General features: G+C 49.7%; 1 protein-coding gene across 3 annotated transcripts in view; it reads right to left on the reverse strand.

Annotated features, from left to right (window-relative positions):
- MTMR4 (myotubularin related protein 4) overlaps positions 1-17,712 on the reverse strand; it is a 57,967-nt gene extending 40,255 nt beyond the window's left edge. Inside the window, exon 1 of one of the 3 annotated variants that reach the window (XM_042791552.1) lies at positions 17,673-17,712. The gene's annotated coding sequence lies outside the window, so the exon portion shown is untranslated. Of the gene's footprint in view, positions 1-8,593; positions 8,631-12,472; positions 12,493-17,672 lie in introns of those variants that run through there. The other 2 variants (XM_033004012.2, XM_033004005.2) reach the window with 2 other exon arrangements.
- Positions 17,713-19,185: the final 1,473 nt, after the last annotated feature.

Consider the following 19,185-nt stretch of genomic DNA (forward strand, 5'->3'; position numbering starts at 1 on the left):
CTGGACCTGTCCTCCTCCAGGATGCTCAGCCACCACCCGAGCCAGACATTTCACAGACAACCAGTGACTATTCTCCATTTTCTGAATTGCAGCTCTGGATTCAAACACCCGGGTTGCCTCACAGCTACACACCAAGTCAAGGTGCGATATAAACTGTACGTCTGCTGGAAAACCCAACTCCCCAAGCAAACAATTATGCTGTCAAAAATCGGAAGAAACATTTACTCTTTCTCTGCCACTCCACATCTCATGGAGGTGCCATGAAAGCATATTGCTGCTTCACCGGTGTGTACTTACAGGAGCCTCAAAGAAAAGCTTGTGAAAAGCTTAACAGCCCCCTGCCTTCAGCACAGCTCCATTAACAACCACGAGCCAGGCTTAGGAAACACGGAATAATAAGGAACAGCACGGCCACTCCCTGCAATCACCTGCCGTTGGCACACTGCGGGGAGCAGAGGTCCTTTGGGAGGGATGAAGGATGCCTGTCGGGGCGCACCGGGGTACTTCAGACCCGCACGTGGAGCTTTAGAGAGGTGGGAAACGCAGCAAGCGCCGATTACGGCTTCCAGCCTCATTAGTGCTGCTGCGACAGTTCTCGGAGCAAACCCCAGGCGAGGTGGGTGGCCCCTCTGGCAGCTCCGTGCTTCCCGCTATGAAACTCATTTTTAATTGCTTATAAAGCTTTGCCAATTGTTTGCAGTTGGAGCGAAGCTCTCCGTGCTCAGTGCCTGCCCCAGGCAGAGATTTTGTTTTAATTTCAGCTAAAATGGTAGAGTTAGTCCTGATGTACTTATTGGGGAAAAACAAATCCCGGTATTAAACAGGAGATGTTAGAAGAAACAACCAGGAACCTTATTAGCCTTATTTTGATTCCAAATGAAACAGAACAGCCATCTCAAGCCTCTCAACTAATTAGAGGCTAAAAATATAATTAATTGTCAGACCACATAGTTACATGCAAAGCAGATTGGGACAGTCTTTGTTATTTTAAGCAAAATTACAGGTCCAAGGGCTGTTTCTAATGAAGGCTGCTACCAGCTGGTCTTCAACAAAAAATTTTTACTGACGAGTAACTATTAAAAAGAAAAGATTGAGCTACCAGAGCTTAGGAATGCCACAGTAATACCAGATGATGATGACAAGTTGCCAAAGTATTAGGATTGCTCTTGCAAAGCTAAGTGATTGTAATTTAACTGCATGTGGGTATAACCAGAAGCAAAGTATGAATTCAGAGATCCAGAATTACCCACACCATGAAGGGCTATTGGAAAACAGCAGGTCTTGTACCTTAGAGGGCCCCACAGCCACCTCTGTGTGAACTGCCGGACAAGGAACAGGCAAAAAGTCTACTGCAATAATATATAAAAGTAGTAAACATGAGAGGTGGCAAATTAATGGCATTTCTGTTCCCAGTGCTACTGGGGCCATGGCTACAACTGCCTCCAGGTGGTCAGAGCTAAGGCAGCAAGTTTGATGCAGAAAGACAAAATCCATCTAGTGATCTAAAGCAAAACAAGCTCACATATGCAGTTCAAACAAAAAAAAAATAAAGAGAAGACTTGTTCAATATTTTTAAGTATTTATGCAAAGTATAGTCAGCTCTGGGCAACTCTGCTGACAAGGATATAACTCAATCCAATTACTGGTAGATGGAAGTTTCAGAATTGCATGAATTCCATCAAGTTTATGAAAAAAAGCTGTCCCTTTTACTGCTCAGAGTGCTTAAAACAGATCAGATAATATTTTTTTTTTGTCCAGGACTGCATATGTGAATCCCCACAGGCCTCTGAGCAAGCAGAGCTGCCTGCAATGCCCTCAGCACACCCCACCTCCCAAATCACCGATCTCCCGGAGAAGGGCAGCTGGATTACATTCCAAATCTCACATTCGAAGTCAACCTACCTGTGAGATGTGGGGAGGGTACGAGCTGTTCTCCCAGGGCAGAGGGTCGCTGCCACGGTGCTGCAGCTCTGCATGTGCATTACCCCTCCTGAGTACCAGGGGACGGTCTTCAACCAACAAGGAGCAAGACACAGACATCACCTCGCTCAGCCCACGGCACAGAACCATGGACTGGCCAAGAGCTGAACCACCCTGGCTGACCCACAGCCACTACAGCAGCTCAAAGAGGGTTATAACAGCTTGCAAACCCTTCCTGGCTGTCCAATCTACAAGTCAGTTCATGATTAAAATGCCCTGAAAGTGTTTTCCTTCATATTTAAAAAAATGATCAAGACCTCTTGGAAGATTGATTAGATTCCACTTGCATTCAAAGTAGGAACATCTAGGTTTCAAACGTGGGATTGCACCTGAGAGATCAGACCGGAACACCTAAAGCAGCTCTTTGCAGGCCTGCAGAGAGCCCAGGGAAGTCTGCTGTAGCCAGAAATGCTCCTGACTACACAGTACCACGTGGCCTACAGGAGAAATTCACCTTTTGGCCCCCAAAAACATATCCAAGATTTGGCTAGTGCTTTTTCTAGTCCTCATGAACACTCAAACTAAGTTAATACAGCTGTACAGTGAAGATGACAGAGCCAGTACCATTATCCGTTGTGGAGTCACACAGGTAACATCGGGACAGATTATCCAGCCCTGCCTGATGGATGGCTAGGCATTGAGGAAGAGAGAAACAGTATATGGATGTGCCAGCTGCAAAGGAGGGTAGTTGAATGTGTGCGCGTGGATAAGATTACAGAGAATGCAGAGCAACAGGAGGAGAGAAACCAGAGCCATGCCGGGAGAGCAAATCCCTAAGGAAGTGCTGAAGGAGCAGCAGAGCGAGGGAAAGAATGGGCAGTGTGAGTTCAGGGAAGGGATTTCAAGAGCACAACTGCTGTGGAGTCAAACCTCCTGAATGGTGAAAGGGTGAGAATAATTTGGAGATGTTGCCAAGCTCAAGGTTTTTGCAGCAGCAGTTCCAGTATAGCACGTAAGGCAGGTTAAGGGGATGAGGGACTTCAGTCTGAATGGGTTACGTACACGGACTTACCATGAAAGTGTGGAAGAAAATCAGCCATGGGAAATGAGCAGGAACTGCGATGAGCTGTGCCTTTAACAAGGGAGAAACTACACAGCACGGTGAAGGATTCAGGGGCAGGTGAGAAACTGAGAATAAGGGGTTAGGGGAATGCTGCAATATAGGAGAACAGAGAGCACAAGGTCAGAGGCAAGAGGACAAAGCAGAGGAGAACTTGTGCCTGGTACAGGGAAAGAGGAGTGCCATGAGAAATGCAGAGGCAGGAGGGTATATTGACACAGTATTTTGGTTTTTTCCCCTCTGAAGAAACAAGGTCCTCTACAGTAAAAAGAAAGGGAAAAGAAGACTGGAAAAAGCCAGAATTGTGCCCAGAGCAGCCATGGGCTTAATGCCTGACAAAAAGCAAAGCTCTTGTTTAGTGAAGGCCAGAGTAGATCCGACACAGGCCTTGATCCCGCAACACTGTGGGCAGGCCTGGGCCCAGAATGCTGCAATGGCTGCACCGCTGCCAGAAGTGAGAACAAACGTGAGAAGTTTTAGAAAAGTAAATACATGAGAGATGGGCTGGGGATGGCAGAGCTTGGGAAGAGCAATGCAGACCCTGAGGGCAGAGATGCTGGTGGCAACAGGGGTCTCTGCTCAAGCTTGGCTGGGGTGAGCGACCCCAGGGCACAGACAGTCTGGGGGTTCGTGCTGGTGAATGGTCTAAAAGTGAGGACTGACAAGGGTAGAAGAAAAGGCGAAAGCAGCAGCTGTAGAAAGAAGGATGAAGGCATGTAGAAGAGGGTGTGGAAAGAGCTGGAGGGGGAAATAGGCAGACAAGACAAACTTGGGGGAGGAAAACACCACCCGAATTTGAAAAATGCCTAACTTGATAGGCTGGGTCAGAGACACGCATGCAGCGGAAACCTGCTAGCCACCTCTGTGCTTTAGGCCCAGGGAATAGCTGAGCCTGGGGGCAATATCAAAGTGGTCTAATGACAAATTGTTTTGTGGAAAAGAAAAATGGGAGAGAGAAATCCTTATGACACATCCAAGACGCAGGACCACTTCTCCAGCACCATTCTGTCCATCCCATCTTTCCTCTGTCAAGGTCGCCCTGCCGTGTCTCATTCAGCCAGGAGTCACGAGAGATTGATACAACACAAACGAGTCAGTAAACATTTACAGCACGTGCACAGGCAGACTGATAGACGCCAGCTTGGAGGACACCTACAGCAAGAAGGGTCCAGCAGTGCTGCCCAGATGTCATCAAGGTGTGCAGGATTACAAGGGAAGAGAATAGAGCCCAGCACTTTGCCAGACCCCTAACAAGCGCTGCTATCCATCACTGCAATGATTTTAAGCACAATTAATTTCAGCAGCATGCCTGCCTGCCAGCTGACTCCACTCTTTACATTAATGACAGTGAAATCAGAGTTCCAAGGGAAAACTGTTAAGTGCAAAGGAAGCCCTACGTACTGCAGAGCAAGGACCGTTAGCGTGTGTTACTCAGGATCATCTCCTTCCTCTTACCAAGGCTGTGGCAGTGAAATACCTGGCTCTGCGGGCGAAGCAGCAGAGGGGCTGGGGGCAGCCGGTGGCACCAGGTGGCAGCAGCACACCAGGGACATTCCAATGCCAGGTCGGCCTCAGCCTCCTCCTTCATCTTCCTAATGAACTGGCAGAGAACAAGGACTGGCAGCAGCTCTGTGCGATGCCACACACGCTGCCGTTGCTGCGCTGATTCATTTCCCAGCTCAGCCAGCAAGAAGCTGAGGCACCAGCAGAGAGACAGACAGACCCCTCATTCATTTCAGTGGCACATGGAGGAACCATGGACCTAACGAGCCCCCACTGCCCCCGTGCCATCCCCACCCTCCAGGCTTTTCATCCTGAGCCTGCAGAGAAGGGATTTGAAGCCAAGGCTCCAAGCTGAACTTCATAACCATCAGACTAACAGAGACAGGAAACACAGCTTTGGCAAACATTTCCAAAGCCCCCTGTAACTCCAACCCGTTGTTCTCCAGTTTTGTTTGCTTTTCTTTAAAAAAGCAGTTGGGACATTTCAAGTCACAATTAAGCCTTTATTCAAGTACAAACAATTGCCTGGTCCCTACCCAAAGCAGTGCAGATGGACCCATCCCAGCTGCAGTCCAGGCTCCTGCCTGCTCCCAGCCCTTTGCCTGCAGCCCCAGAGAGACAGGCAGGCGATGGGCTCCCTCTCACTCTGCCGCTGGAAGTCCCATTACCTCTCTCCACACTGCACCATGCTCAGATTTTAACTCAATCTCAGGAAGGAAGCAGCAACAACTTCAAGGAAACGGTGCCTGTACGACTGAGGTCACATCCCAAGCCTCCAGGCAGGAGAAACACTGTTTAAACTGGTCTCTTTGCAAACACTCATTTCTTCTTATGCATCAGAATTTGCCTTTTAATTCCTGTCAAGGTGCAGAGTCTTTGACAGCCACGGTTTTCTTTGAAAGGCAGTCTTTGTGACTGCAGAAAAAAGGCTGAAGTATGTGACCCAAACACACCAGAAAGCTCAGAAATCAAAAGATAAGAGTCCTGAAGCATGCCACTCCCCCTCTCTACCTCAAACCAACTTTCCCCAGCCAAGCTCACAGCTCCTCAGAGCACCCAGCTGCAACATGATCATACTCACCATCTGGGTACATTAAAATAATTTCAACTAAACAGCAGCAACACAACTTCAGCCCAGTTGCTCTTGCAAATATAACTTCAATTACTCTTTTATACAGGTGCGTAAATATACTAATCCGTTATTATTTTAGAAGTCCTAAGGTTTCCAAGGCATCTGCCTGCAGCCAGCAGGACTGACGAGGGAACCATACCCCTTGGTTAAGGCAGCTGTGGGCCAGGCAGGATACCTCTGGTATCCAAACTGGTACTAGACTAAACTGGTGCCTGCCTGCAAGGATCTGAATCCCCCCTGGGATTCAACAGAAACGGAGTCTGAAAGAAAAAAATACTGCTGTTATTCCAGGTGATCGTATCCCCTATAATGGTCCTGAAACACTACTGGGTTTGATAGCCCTGAGATGGCAACGCTGCCAGCTCCAGCTGTGACTCCTCAGCACTGAAACCCCCAGGCTGGTTGTGCATGTGCTGCTAACCAGAGGCAGAGCCCAGGCCAGAACCCATCTACCATCATTCACTTACAAAATTTCCAGGAGAGCCTATTTTCTCTAAGGGTAATTTTCCTCCATAGGAAGAGAAATGAACCGTTTTTTTAGTTACCCGCATAAACACATACATGAAAAAACTACAACCAAGACTAGAACAGGTCTGAGAGGACAACAAAACATGGAGATTTCTTCTCTTGACTCACCCAAACCAAGTCACCCAAACGAAGCCCAGTTTCCCCAGCAGCCTCCCCACGACCATCTGCACTGACAAAGACGATCCTGTGCCAGGGTCTGCAGTGCTGACAGTGACATCCAACCACTTGAAACATGTCTGGGAACACACATCTCTGCTGAACGCTCCTCCCTGCTCCTGGTGGAAAACCAGTTCCTCTCTAAAACCTGCAATAATTGCATCATTATCAAATTAAGTACACAACTCCACCTTCCACAGGAAGAATGCTCTAAAACACAGCAACAAACATCTGCTCAGGGTTTCTACCATCAAGTGACAGGAAGACAGATGACCACAAGATGAGAGGAAAACCCTTGAGAGTTGTTGTTGATAAGCTAAGAGCTGACTTTCAATTACACGTTCAGCTTGAAATCTCTCGCTTTTTGCTGAGCATGGTCAACCAACGGTCAAACCTGCCAGCTCCGGCGGAAGCGCTGGGCTTGTGGTCAGCTTTTCCGGACGATGCGTTATGATGACAGCCTGGATGTTCTCCTTCCCCCTGCCACTGCGGAGAGGAGCCCTCTCATGACTTTGTGTTGTCACCGCTGCTTTTCCCAATCAGGCAATGAACTCCGAAACCTGCCTCTCATGAGGTTCTCCCTGGGGGTGGTATCACACTGCTCCTTCTCAATGCCAAGCAATACCTAACCTGGCTTTTAACAATTCCCCTTTCCCACCCCAAGCCCCCAGAATCTCTGCTTTAAGAAAGTTAAACTGGAGCCTTTGGTCTTTAATTTCTAGGTATTTGAAGCCTTCAAAAATATTTTGCACTTTAATAGTGAAAAATCATGTGAAGGGACTGCCTTGCACACTGACCTACTTTCATCGATAAACTCACCCTCAAACCATGTGGGCAGGACAGCAAGTTCAGGTGAGCTTAATTGCTACCATCACTGCTCTCTACCATGAGCTTAACTGTTTCTAAAAACAGTGCTGTCCATGACGTCCTCTCAAAAGGCACGCTTAGAAAGGGAAATCCCCAGCCAATCAATAAAAGGAAAGAGAAGGCAATTTGATATATATAGCAAGTCCCCTGCTTATCTAGCAAGAGCTGCACAAATCCACGTGCACTGTCCCTTCCCTGCTGCCAGCTTCCACCAGGACAAGGCATGAAGAAGACAGCCACATGGCAAGCTCGGTACTGAAAGGAGCCTGAGGATTATACTCATCTGCTAAAATTCAAAAAAAATTTTTTAGTGCTAAGAACAGAGCCTGGGATTTCTTACCTTTAATAATGAGTTTTAATACAGTCAGTTAAGAATCAAATTCCTGCCTCTAAAACGCTTAGGACAAAAATTAAATGCATCAGACTTACTATATCTAAACACAAAGACAAATCTCAGGACGCAAAGGGATTTTTATCATCTTTGCTCAAATATGAGATAGTCACCTTCCTCCTGTCAGCGCATCGCTGATGCACAAATGAAACCGTATGGCCACTAAAACCAGCGGCCAATCTATCAGCAATTTCAGCTGAAGCCAGATTTTCCCCAGCACTGCGTATTTATTTCAGCGCACGCTCTGCAACACAGGCCAGCACCCTGGGCTGCAGCACAAGAGCTCTGGGTGCCAGCAGTCACAGGGAACGGGCAGAGCAGAAAGCTGCGTCTTTGAAAGAAGTCAGAGTCGCAGCACTCGAGGAGGTGTCCCGCTTCCCATCCTGTGCTGCTCCAGTAACAACCCTTTGCTCTGCGATTTCTGGGGGTGGGAGGAAGCAGGAGGGGCTGCGCAGCAATCCACACCACCAGCCCGGTAGGATCCTGCCCGCTGGGCTGCCTGCTCCCCAGGGAGCACCAACAGATGAACCGGCTGCCCGTTCGAGCTTCAATTTTTAGTGTTTCGTCATTACTAAAACATGCTGAAAATGTGACTTCCTCTGCTACAAGACCTCTTGAACCTTTTCTGAGAAGTCTAAGTAACTTCCTCTCATATTTCAATAAAAGAAGGCAAGCACACAGGCAGAACAGTTTCTCTCATACTTCTAGAAATTCCTCTAGTAGTACTGAAGAAAGAAAGATGCAATAGAAGAGAGAAAAAGGGAGGGAGGGGGTTTCACTTTTCATCAAGTCTGTGTTTTATTATAAAACAAAACTGTTAGTCCACTTTACAGGATGAGAACACTTTTGCTTCCTGTTTTGCCTCATTTAGCAGTGGCAATGAAAGCTCTGCACAGTTTCCTAATGAGGGAGTTAGAAGAACTGCACAGGACCTCTGCATTCAATAGTTTTATATTAAAAAATAATCTCCACTTACTCTCCTTGCTGAACAAAACAGGCTCTGTCTAGGATCATCTTATCCAGCATCCAAAGGTGCTTGGCTACCCTCCTTCCGATGGAAATGCGGAGGGCAGGCAGGAGAAAGGTATCCATCTGCCTGCTGGCACAGCAGGACGGGTGACACTCCCCAGAGAGCAGTGCTGGCAGACTGAATACATTAACTTTTAAAATTACAGAAAGGGGAAAGAGCAAAGAACAAAGTAGGTAAGAAATGATCTCGTGCCAGTCCAAGGCAGTGCAAAGGACAGGAGGGAGGGGTATGAGTCGCTTGCTGGCACATACCAGCCTGGCATTCACTCCCCCTGTGGATCTGCATCCAGCTCGCACTGGCTGCCTGCCGGCAGCGTGGCTTTCCCTCCGGCAGCTGCCTGCAATATGTCTCCAGGCCATCCTGCAACGAGCACAGTACCTTGGGTGCTAGAAGCTACTGGCTCTCCTAACAGCAATGGTCAGTGGTACGAGTCAGCCACAGGCACAAGAAAGGAGGACATTACCAATTCTTCAGACAAAAGCATGCCCATTCATTTATTCCTTCTGCTCATTTATTCCTCTTAAAGTACTGCAGAGGCTTCCCTACAGGCCTAGCTCCTGAATCCATCAAATCTCAGCCTAAGGCAACTCCATTAATTATCACTTCCTTCACTAAGTCTCATCACTCACCTTCAGCAAGCAGAAAAGCTCCTCTCCAACACGGTTCTTCATGCTACCAACCTGCTGTGCTACAAAGAGAAAGCATCTGCTCTTTGAGGGTTGGCACCCTGATAACCCACAGTATCACAACGTTATACAGGAACACAGAGTCAACACCATCACTTAATGTTTAAGGCAAAGATTAATTTTGCCCAGGTCACCTCCATGAAAGACACTGCCGTCCCAAAGCTCCCACTCAGTATTCTCACCAGGCACTGCAGACGCCCACTTGAAGGATCACAACTGCCAGGCTGAGGAACAGAAACAAAGCTGTCACAGCCGTCAGGCCAACAACAGCAGAAGGATCAGAGCAAAGCTGCTCCAGGAACAACTTTGCTTAAGGTACCATTTCTACTCCAGGCAGAGGAGAACTTAACAATGCCCTAAAGATGGTATAATCTGGCAAAGCTACAGGGAAAGTCTGGGACTTGCTGTTAGGTTCCCCTGGGGCTTTCTGCACATACCTCCAGTCCAGTAGCTGGGAATCTCCCACCATGGCCCCTTCCCTTACCTCAGGACTTCTAATGAAAAGATTGTGTATCCTTGATGTTATGTGCCCTTTAGTTACAACTGCCACAGGGATGACCCACTACAGGTTCCCCCCCTGGAAAATAGGGACTTCACAGCTTCAATGAGCACTTCTCCTTTGAAATCAAGGTACTTTTTCCTCCCACATGCAGTTAAATCTGAACATGAAAGCCCAGTGTACATCAATAACAGACATTCAGAGCCCAATATACTTTTCACCTGCCTGAGTTAGAGGCAAGAGGCAGGGTGGCAGTGTGGCAGGTGGATCAGGAATGGAAAGGATACACAGCACTGGGTTATCCAGGGGATGATAAAGCTCCCTAAATCTAGTAATTAAATTACTTTATAAAGGCACTGTACCACATGAGCTCTAGCACCAATCTGAGATTAGCAGTGTCAGAGCTGGCAGCAGTACCAAAATTCATGATCACTTGGTTAACAGACTGTCAGCTCAGCTCAGCTACAAGTTTTATGTAAAGAGCCATCGCTGACCTCACCTCTGTCCCTCTCCCTGGACACAACGTTATTCCCTGTTCCTGCAAGAGGGAAAGAGGCAGCACAGAGAGCCCCTGGCACCCTGTGGAAACCAGGTGCAGATGGAGAAGCTTCCTTGCTGCAAGCAAGGTAAGATTTCTCTTTGCCCAGACTCCCCCTCTCTATATCCACAGCTACTTGCTGGGTTTGCACACACACCCATGGCCTCTGCATATCACCAGGTCGCCAGAGAAGGTGTGTAGAAACGGAGGGCACTGGGAGCTTTCCTTTCCTAGAGTAGACACCTCTTGTCAGCTGCTTGTAAAGGGTGTGGATATGAAAAACACAAGCCAGTAGCTCCCCTGACAGAGAAATATTCAGCACTGGCACTTTCTAGAAGCAGATCTCCTCTCCATACCAGGCAGGTGATGAACAGCCTTGTGCAGGTGAGAGATACGTTTGCAGAGCACTGAGAAGAACCAGGCACATTGTCTAGAAGCACAAAGGATTCAAATACACAGAAGTAAAGATGATACCCCAGAAAGAGGAGACAGAGTTAATCCCACTGCAGGGATCCCAGCCATTACACTGTCTAACCCATTGGGATTGCAGGGAAATGGCTGCCCAGCAGCACAACACAGGCAGACAGATATTCATCACACCAGAAGCCAGCAGCAGTTCCCCAAGATGCAAGAACCTCAGCTTTTTTTTTTAAAAAAAAAAAAAAAAAACAGCACTGAACTATAGCATCAAAGGAAACAACTCTCACATACAGAGGACATAAAAGTACCAGGCTATGACAAACCCTGAAGTCACATCACTTGTCACATGGTAAGAGCATTGGAGAGGGAACGAGGGGCTAACAAGGGCCCAGACCTACCCAAGGGCGCAGGGAAGTTGACAACAGAACTCTAAAACATGAACTGTACTTAAGCACAGCCAGAGGAAAATTTGACACCCCAGGTCACTAGTAACGTACAGCAGACACAGCATCCTCAGTGGTACCTAAAGCATCTTAAGAAAAAAAAACACCCAGCACAGTGATGCTTCCAGAGGAGCTCACCAAATCCCACTTCAATGTGCATCTTCCCACCAACCCCCCCCCCAAACATGCTACAGCTGCACTTCCTCCATCCAAACACAGCCTTCTGCCCCACCACACACAGCCTGCTCCGTTTCACCTCTGAGTTCAGCTTCCCCAAGCCTTAAAAGATTCACTTCCACTTACCCAAGTCTGACCTTCAGGGCAAGCACAGGCTTTTTGGTTTTGTACCCAAATGCCATGGGCTTGCTCCAAAGTTTTCAGCAAGAATAGAACATTTCAGACTTTGGGAAATTCAGTCTATAATTAGGGAAGGAAGGCAGAAGTGTCTTTGGCACTGGGGCAGCTGCAGCCCTGACCTGGTGGGAGGCAGGAAGGGGGCTGTGCAGTCTGGCCAGAAAGCAGAAGCAAGGACAAGCCCAAATGATGCTGACCGGCAGTCAGAAGCAAAGACTCCAGTGGTCCTTACATCCCCCTAAACCTACCCTCAAACACCCCGGGCCACAGGGAGCTCATCGGGTGACAATGCTGCCGGGTGGTACTGGCAGGCAAGCTGTGCTGCATGAGTCACAGGCACGGACCCAAGCTCTGGGCTGACAGACAGCCACGCTCTGCCCAAGTACCCTCAGTGGGACGTTCTCAAAATGGGGTGTAGGTGCCTCACAAACAAGATACTAAAAAGAACAATTCCTTCTCTTGTTCCCATTAAATGAGCAACACAGAGTTCTACCTGGCTCTGTCATGCTGTGTACTGGTGGTACCAAGTGCTCTGTGTCAGTTGTGCTCCAGCAATAAAATGCGCTTCTGCCGATTACTTTGAAAGATTAAAAAAAAAAAATTATTGTGAATCCAGGCATTAAAGTTGAAATAAGGGAGGCGACTGAATAGATTTATGCTGAATTGCCACAAGGCACTCATCCACTCAGAGAAAGCTGGCTACTTCAACAAGTTTCTAGAACAAAACAAAACAACAAAACCCTCTGAAGCTTCCAGAAGGAACACCACAAACTGCACCCCTTGCTCAGAGCAGTCCTCAGTTTCAATAGAGACCATCAGAGAAAGACTGGCAGATTCTAACCAATTGAACTGACTGTAAAATAGAAATGCTTTGAGGGTCCTTACCATAAAGCTGTCACTCACAAACAGTACCATGTCCAAGCACGTTCTGCTAGAGAGAACAATTCCACAATTTCTTTTGCAATGAAAAACTGGTCAGGTTGCAAAAGGAACGGCTCCACTTTCCAGTCAGTGCTGTCTGAGCCATGAAATGGAAGAAAGCTGAGCTCTAGAGAATACCCTGCCGCCAATGTGGGCTTAAGTTCAGATACAAGACTTTGCCCCCGAGCAGATAAGTTGTGAGTCGTGTCTACCTATGTCTCTGCTGCCAGGACAGACTCCTCCAAAGAGGGGTGGAGCTGACAGAGTCAGCAGCTTCAGCAAAAAACACCAGATTTGGCTTCTTGCTAGGCCTCAGACAGAGGTGCCCAACATATAGCCTGTACTTTGCAAGCAGAACAGTCCCATCCACTTTATTCCTAGCTAACTCTATTCCCAAGGCTTAGGTAAATCTCAGTCCTCATGGCCATCCCTCCCATGAATGCTGTGCCCGTCTTCCACAGTGCGATCAGATCCGCACCCTTGCAAGACACGGTGCAATATTTCTTCCCCCCCTGGAAAATAAATATTGGCAAAAGCAAAAGTCTATTGTGCATGCCCAGGACAGCTGACCTTCACAGGGTTTATAGTGCATGAGATCAGCTGTATCAAACACGCTGTTGAGCAAACACTCCACCTAGAAGATAAGCAATATGATCCACGAGGGAAGGAAGATTGATATTGCTCTAAATCAGAGACTAAAAGGAATAAGGCACCTACAAACGCATGCAACATAAAAGGAAGCCTCTGAAGCCAGTAACTTGATATGTGTTGAAACAGAATATACAGACACGTACCTCCCCCCTCTTGGGATAGGCCCTGGGCAGGCTTCTCCCTCTTGAATAAAAAGTCTGCAGGCATCTCTCAACTGAGAAAGAGCAGCAAAGTCAAAATAATAAGTAACAACAAAGTCATTACCACTGCTAAGAGTAGGAACCATCTGTTTAGTTTTGTTGTTGCTACATCCCATTAATGCTATCTCTCCTATGATAAACAAGGCACTGTTGTCAAATCTACCATGCACAGATCACTCAGGTTTGCAGAAAGATGCTGCAAAACAAATCCCATGCAAAACTGTTCCCACGATCCGATCCCCTTCCCCAGTGAAGCGCAGTGCCCCGGAGATGGGGAAGGAACAGCTCGAGCTCAGGGGCAAACCCAGGTACGGCAGAGTGAATGGAGGCTCCACGCCAAAACCTCAGCGCGAGGAAGGCTGAGCACAATCCCAGCGGGAGAGCTGTCGGGGGCTATGTCAGGAGTCTCGATAGACCCTAAACCTCCAAGTGGGTCAAACCCTCTCAGCAGTTGTAAGACTGATCAGATCAGAAATAAATGAAGCAAAGCTGGAGGGAAATAAATGGCAGGTAAGGGGGATGTGTGTGTGTGCGGCCGAAAAAGGATTCCAGGAGCTCAGGCTTAGAGAGGAGGGCTTCTCAGTACAAGCACATGCTCTCTGGCAGGAAAACAGGCTCATTTCAAACAGGATTCAACAACTGAATGTGTTTCAGTATCATTTCAGCTCATGTTCCCAGTTAAAAGACCTGATTTTTCTGCACAGGCAAGGAACCAGGCATCACCCTGGCATACACAGCAGCACAGTGCATTACTGCTGCCGGAGCCTTTCAAATCAATCACATCTAAAGCTCTGGCTGCAAAGCTGAAACACCCCACACCAGGGCAGTTCCCTTCCTCACAGAAATTCATCATCTCTGACTGAAAGAATGCCCAATTTTCTTGAATTTGGTTCTAGGCCACAAGGTGCAGATGCAGTTGTACTTGTTGCAAAGGCAGAGAGCAAGACAGCAACCAAACAACATGCACTCGAAAGTAGGCCTGAACAGGCATTTACTATTTATAAGCTAATCATCTGATCCCTCCAGAGGGAAATCCTATCCTTTCGGGTTGTTGAGAGTGCAAGTAACTGCACAGTCGCTGCAGGACTGCTAGGGAGGAACAGAAGGGAAGCAATTATATCAGTGAGAAGCGCACTCAAAGCACCCAGACAAAATTCCTCCCTGCTCCATAACAGCACAGGCATCCTCCTGGAGAGCAAACCAGGGATTACAAACAGGGATTAATCCGTTACGCTAATTTGTTAAGAGCAAAGTAATTCCGTAAAGAGCAGTCTTCACCATTAATCGTTATCTAAAAAGGGCTCTGATCTAGTTCTGCAAATGTTGACGTTTTCCTGCAAGCAGCAATAGAGGACAGTCTCACGATAAGAGCCTGCATCAAAATCCAGAAACACACCAACAAGCAGAAAACTGGCTGGCTGGAGCTACCTTGGAGGGTGAGCGACCAAGGATGGAAGAGAAAGGTATGAACTTTCGTAATTGCCTGCTAGTTATTAATTCCTCAGGGAACATTCCTGTCCTGGGAAGTTGAACGTGATGTGCAAGTATGCAGCACTGATTCTTATTTTCCTGTTCACATTACTCCCTGATAAAAATAATCTGGGTTAGATTATAGTGCTTGATTTTCTTGTAAAATAATGCTCAGTCATTTCTAACACAACTGCACGCACTCTTTCAACACAATCACACACACACCTGAGAAAATGTCATTTTCTCTCTAGCCTCTATTTTTTTCACTTACCAATCTATTACCAAGAACGAGAGTCTCCCTCAGATGACAGCAGCCTCTAAAGATGATCTGAGGATACAGAGTAGGAGTGGAAACAGCTCTGTCTCAAACAGCACAGATTCAAGCAATGTCTCCTGGAGGAGAAGGCCCAGCTCCCGGAGCAATGCTCACAACGGGGTGGACAAGAACCATCCATGTCTGATGCCTGCCCTCAGGTGAGCAAAGCTCAGCAAGACGTAGGCCACCAGGAGGGGGAATCACTGCACACATCATCCCGTTCGCTCCCACCAGAGCCAGGACACAAGTGCGACTTTGAAAAACCATCATGAACAAAAAACAAAAGCAAGCCATTGCATATTTTGGCAGATTGAGATAACAATAAAAGCTGGCACAGCGGCATTCTCCAAAGTTTCCGTATCGTGGTAAGATGCAGCCCTAAAGCTTCCCTTGATTTTGGTGTTTTTGGTTTGGTTTTGGTTTGGTTTTGTTTTGGTTTTTTTTTTGTTTGTTTGGTTTGGTTTTTTTCCTTTTATCTTGCTAAGTGACACTGTCTGAAAGACAGAAGGGCTGGAAGGACACTGCAATGATACATCTGAGGAAATTTCGCTGTTCAGGCTCTCTCAGAAAAATCAAATAACTGTCACTGCCAGTATAAACAGATTCCTGCAAACGCAGCAAAGGAAAGAGGAAACCAGATGTTCCTAGAAATTAATAACTATAAGTGCAACTTTTAAATTTATTTCGCTGTCTTCAACTCTGTTTACTTAGATATTCCTATTCCAGCAAACACCCTGAAAGACATTGTGGCCACCTTGCAAACTCCTGAACAGAGCAGACCACAAAACTTCCCCATCTGTTAGTCAAGTTGCAACGCTTGACATTGCTTTTTTTAATACAGAAAAGTATTGAAGCTTGTTGGAAAAGTTGCCTGCAAACACAAAGTCATCACTGACTTTGGGAAGTTTGTTCTCATGCTGGATTCTCCACCGCTTACAAAGATAAGCTTCGGTTTCCATGCACACACTTGCATACCACCACCCGCCATGCTGAATTCCCACAGAGCTTCTGTCCCCACAAGTACACACAGACCAACCAAATCTTGCCGTTGAACAACCAAGATAGAGCTCCTGTCACCGCATGGCAGCTTTTCTCACCGTCATACATCATCTCTGAACCCTGCCCAGCTTTCCACCAGCCCGCACACCACACACCGCCACCAAGCCTGGGTGTAGCAGCACCGAAGTGTTTGCACCTGAGCTAACACACCCTCTTCTCCTCCTCCGCTGCTGCAGTGAGGTACCAAAGACACCTTCTCCCGCCTGTCTCCAGCCCCGCTTTCTGTGCTCAACACCTTCATGAACCTAGACAAAAATTACTGCTTCCTAGGACAGACCTCATTCCTTCCTCCCTTGTTTCTCTGTTTGCGTAACAGGCCCTTCGTGAACAGTTTTGCTTTCTCCAGTAATAGAAGTGTGGCCTCATCAAAAGCACAGTGCCAAACGAACCAGACCACTGCTCGGATCCTCATCTCTTCTTTCCCACTCAGCACTCCAAGTTGCTTGTGCACTTCATCAGCTTTCAGCTGCAAACTTTTTTCAGGTCATTGACAAAATCAGCAGTAGGATCCTTATGAGACCATTAGCACAATGTCCCCAATGTTCTGGGAGCCACTAATTTAACACAGGTTACTTTGAGCTCATCTCTCTTCAGTTAATTCATCTGGAAACCCCAAATGCATGATACCAAATGCTTTAGGGAAACCTATGTTTACAACATGTAGTTGTTTGGGGTTTTTTTTTCAGTAAACGTCAAACCTGCAACAACACCATCTCCACACCAAACTTCAGCCACCAGCAGTGCCAAACCAGCACAGAGAGCTTCACCGGCTCCTACCCAACACGGAGAGGAGGCACCTTCCCCAAAAAACAGCAACGTGGTGGTGGGGACACTGGGCAAACCCCGCCAGGCAGGATGCAGATGAGAGGGGTCTCCGGCAGGATGGCCAGCCCTCTGCCGTTACCGCCGCCGGCGCGGCACAAGGATTCTCCACACGAGAGGTGCTTCCAGGTGGGATACCCACGGCCCCTGCCCCCGTGGGAGGCAGGGACGGCCCCGAGCAGGAGGGCACCGGAGGTGCTCCCCTCCAGGGGCCGGGGGAGGCAAACCGGGCCCGCAGCCGAGGTCTGCCCGCCGGCGGGCACGGCTCCTCGAGCCTGCGGGCCGCCCGCTGCCGGTAGAGCGGGGCAGAGCCTCCGCAGAGCCGCCGGAACGAGCGGCGGGGCCGGCAGCCTCCGCCCCGGACCTGCCCCGGCGGAAACCCCGCGTCTCGATCCTTCTTCTGAACGGAAATTAGACTTTACCCCTCCCCCCCCCCCCCCCCCACCGGCGACACCTCGGGGCCGCCCCCCCGCCGCGGCGGACGGTCAGCGCAGGCCGGGCCAGGCCCACCGCCCACCCCGCCGGAACCGGGCAGCACCCGGGGAGGCCCCGCTCACCGGGCGGCGGCGGGGAGGAGGAAGAGGAGGAAGATGGGGAGGAGCGGGGCCCGGCGGGGAGCGGGGCTGGGGAACCGGCGGGGTCTCACCTGACTCTGGTCGCGCCACTCCCGCCTCTGCCGCGTGCAGCTCCCCGCCCTGACCCCCCCCTCCCGCCCCGAACCCGTTCGGCGCAGCCAATCAGCACCCGGCGCCGCCGGCACCGCCGGCCAATGAGCAGAGTGAACGCGTCCCCGCCCAGCGCCATCGGCCGACAGAGCCCGCCCACCTCCTTCGCCCGTGAGCCTATCCCCTGACCCGGGCGCGGCGCGCGGCGGGAACCCGGCGCCCGGCGCCCAATGAGAAATCACAGCGCGTCCCGCGGCAGCCAATCCGCGACCGGGCAGGGCTTCCCCGTAGGAAAAGGGGCGGGGGGGTCCCCGGGGCTTCGCGCAAAGAACAGGGGAGGGACGCACGTAACCGCATGGGGGCGCTTCCTCACGTGACCGGGCCCCCTCCAAACCCCGCCCTCGCCCGCCGCTCCGGCGCCCACGGGGACCGGAGCACTCCCACCCCACCCCACCCCACCGCATCCCACCCCACCGCATCCCACCCCATCCCCGAACGGCACCGCGGGGACGAGCCCCGCACGCCGGCCTCCCCCGCGGGCAGCAGCCGCCCGCCCAGGGCCGGGGGGGCGAGCGGCACCGGGGCGTCCCCGCGAGGGCGACGGGCGGGATGGCGCTGGGGCTCTGTCCCAGGGTTGGGGCAGCTCGGAGCTGCGGGGCGGCAGGCAGCCCCCGCGGAAGCTTTTGGGGGCTGTAAATGGATCTTACGGCCTCCCCGTGCCATCGCCCCGCTCGGCCGTGGGCAGCTGCCGCGCTACACAGCCATGCCTCGCCTCTGCCTCCGGGCAGGGTGTCCCTCATCTGCCGTGAATTGCTCGTGAACTGCTCGTAAAGAGGGTGGTTCAACTCGAGTGGGAGCCCCGTGGGGCGGGGGGAGAAGCAGGATGGCCGGCCTCTGTCTTCCTCACGTTGCAACCCCAGAGACAGCACTTGCGCAGCTGTGCCGGGGCAAGCCCCCAAAACCTGAGAATCTTCTGGAACATCCAGATGTAAAAAAGACTATATAAAGACGACACCCACCACCTCTTGTTTTCATCAACCCACCACCTAGGGATCAAGCTTGCTGCTCTATGACAACATGGGATCCAAAGGGTGGCGATTCCCCTCTTCCTATTCTCCCCCCCTCTTCTCTTTCCTCTTTCTCTCCCCTTCTTACGTATATTGAGGTATATAAGTTTTGTATGAATTGCGACAGGTTGCTACGGCACTTTGACAAAGGGACTATTTTCTTTATTTGTTCACCAAAGGTTTTCAGTTGATTGTTGCCAACTTGTCTCCACTCACTCACTAACACTGCCAGTTAATAAAGGTAACGGCTAAATTATTCCTCTGAGTCATTGCCGTGACTCGACCCTGCGCTGTGGCTCTGCTGAGCAGACTGGATTATTGTCTCCCCGCCACCCCGTATGCAGGCCCTCGGGGAATTCAGAAGATTCACTCCCCTCATAATCCGCTGAGTGGGATAAGACACTTCCCCACAGCTCATCCCTGGGTT

This window comes from Tyto alba, unplaced genomic scaffold (assembly GCF_018691265.1).
Source record: "Tyto alba isolate M040663 unplaced genomic scaffold, T.alba_DEE_v4.0 Super-Scaffold_19, whole genome shotgun sequence".
Classification (NCBI taxonomy): domain Eukaryota; kingdom Metazoa; phylum Chordata; class Aves; order Strigiformes; family Tytonidae; genus Tyto; species Tyto alba.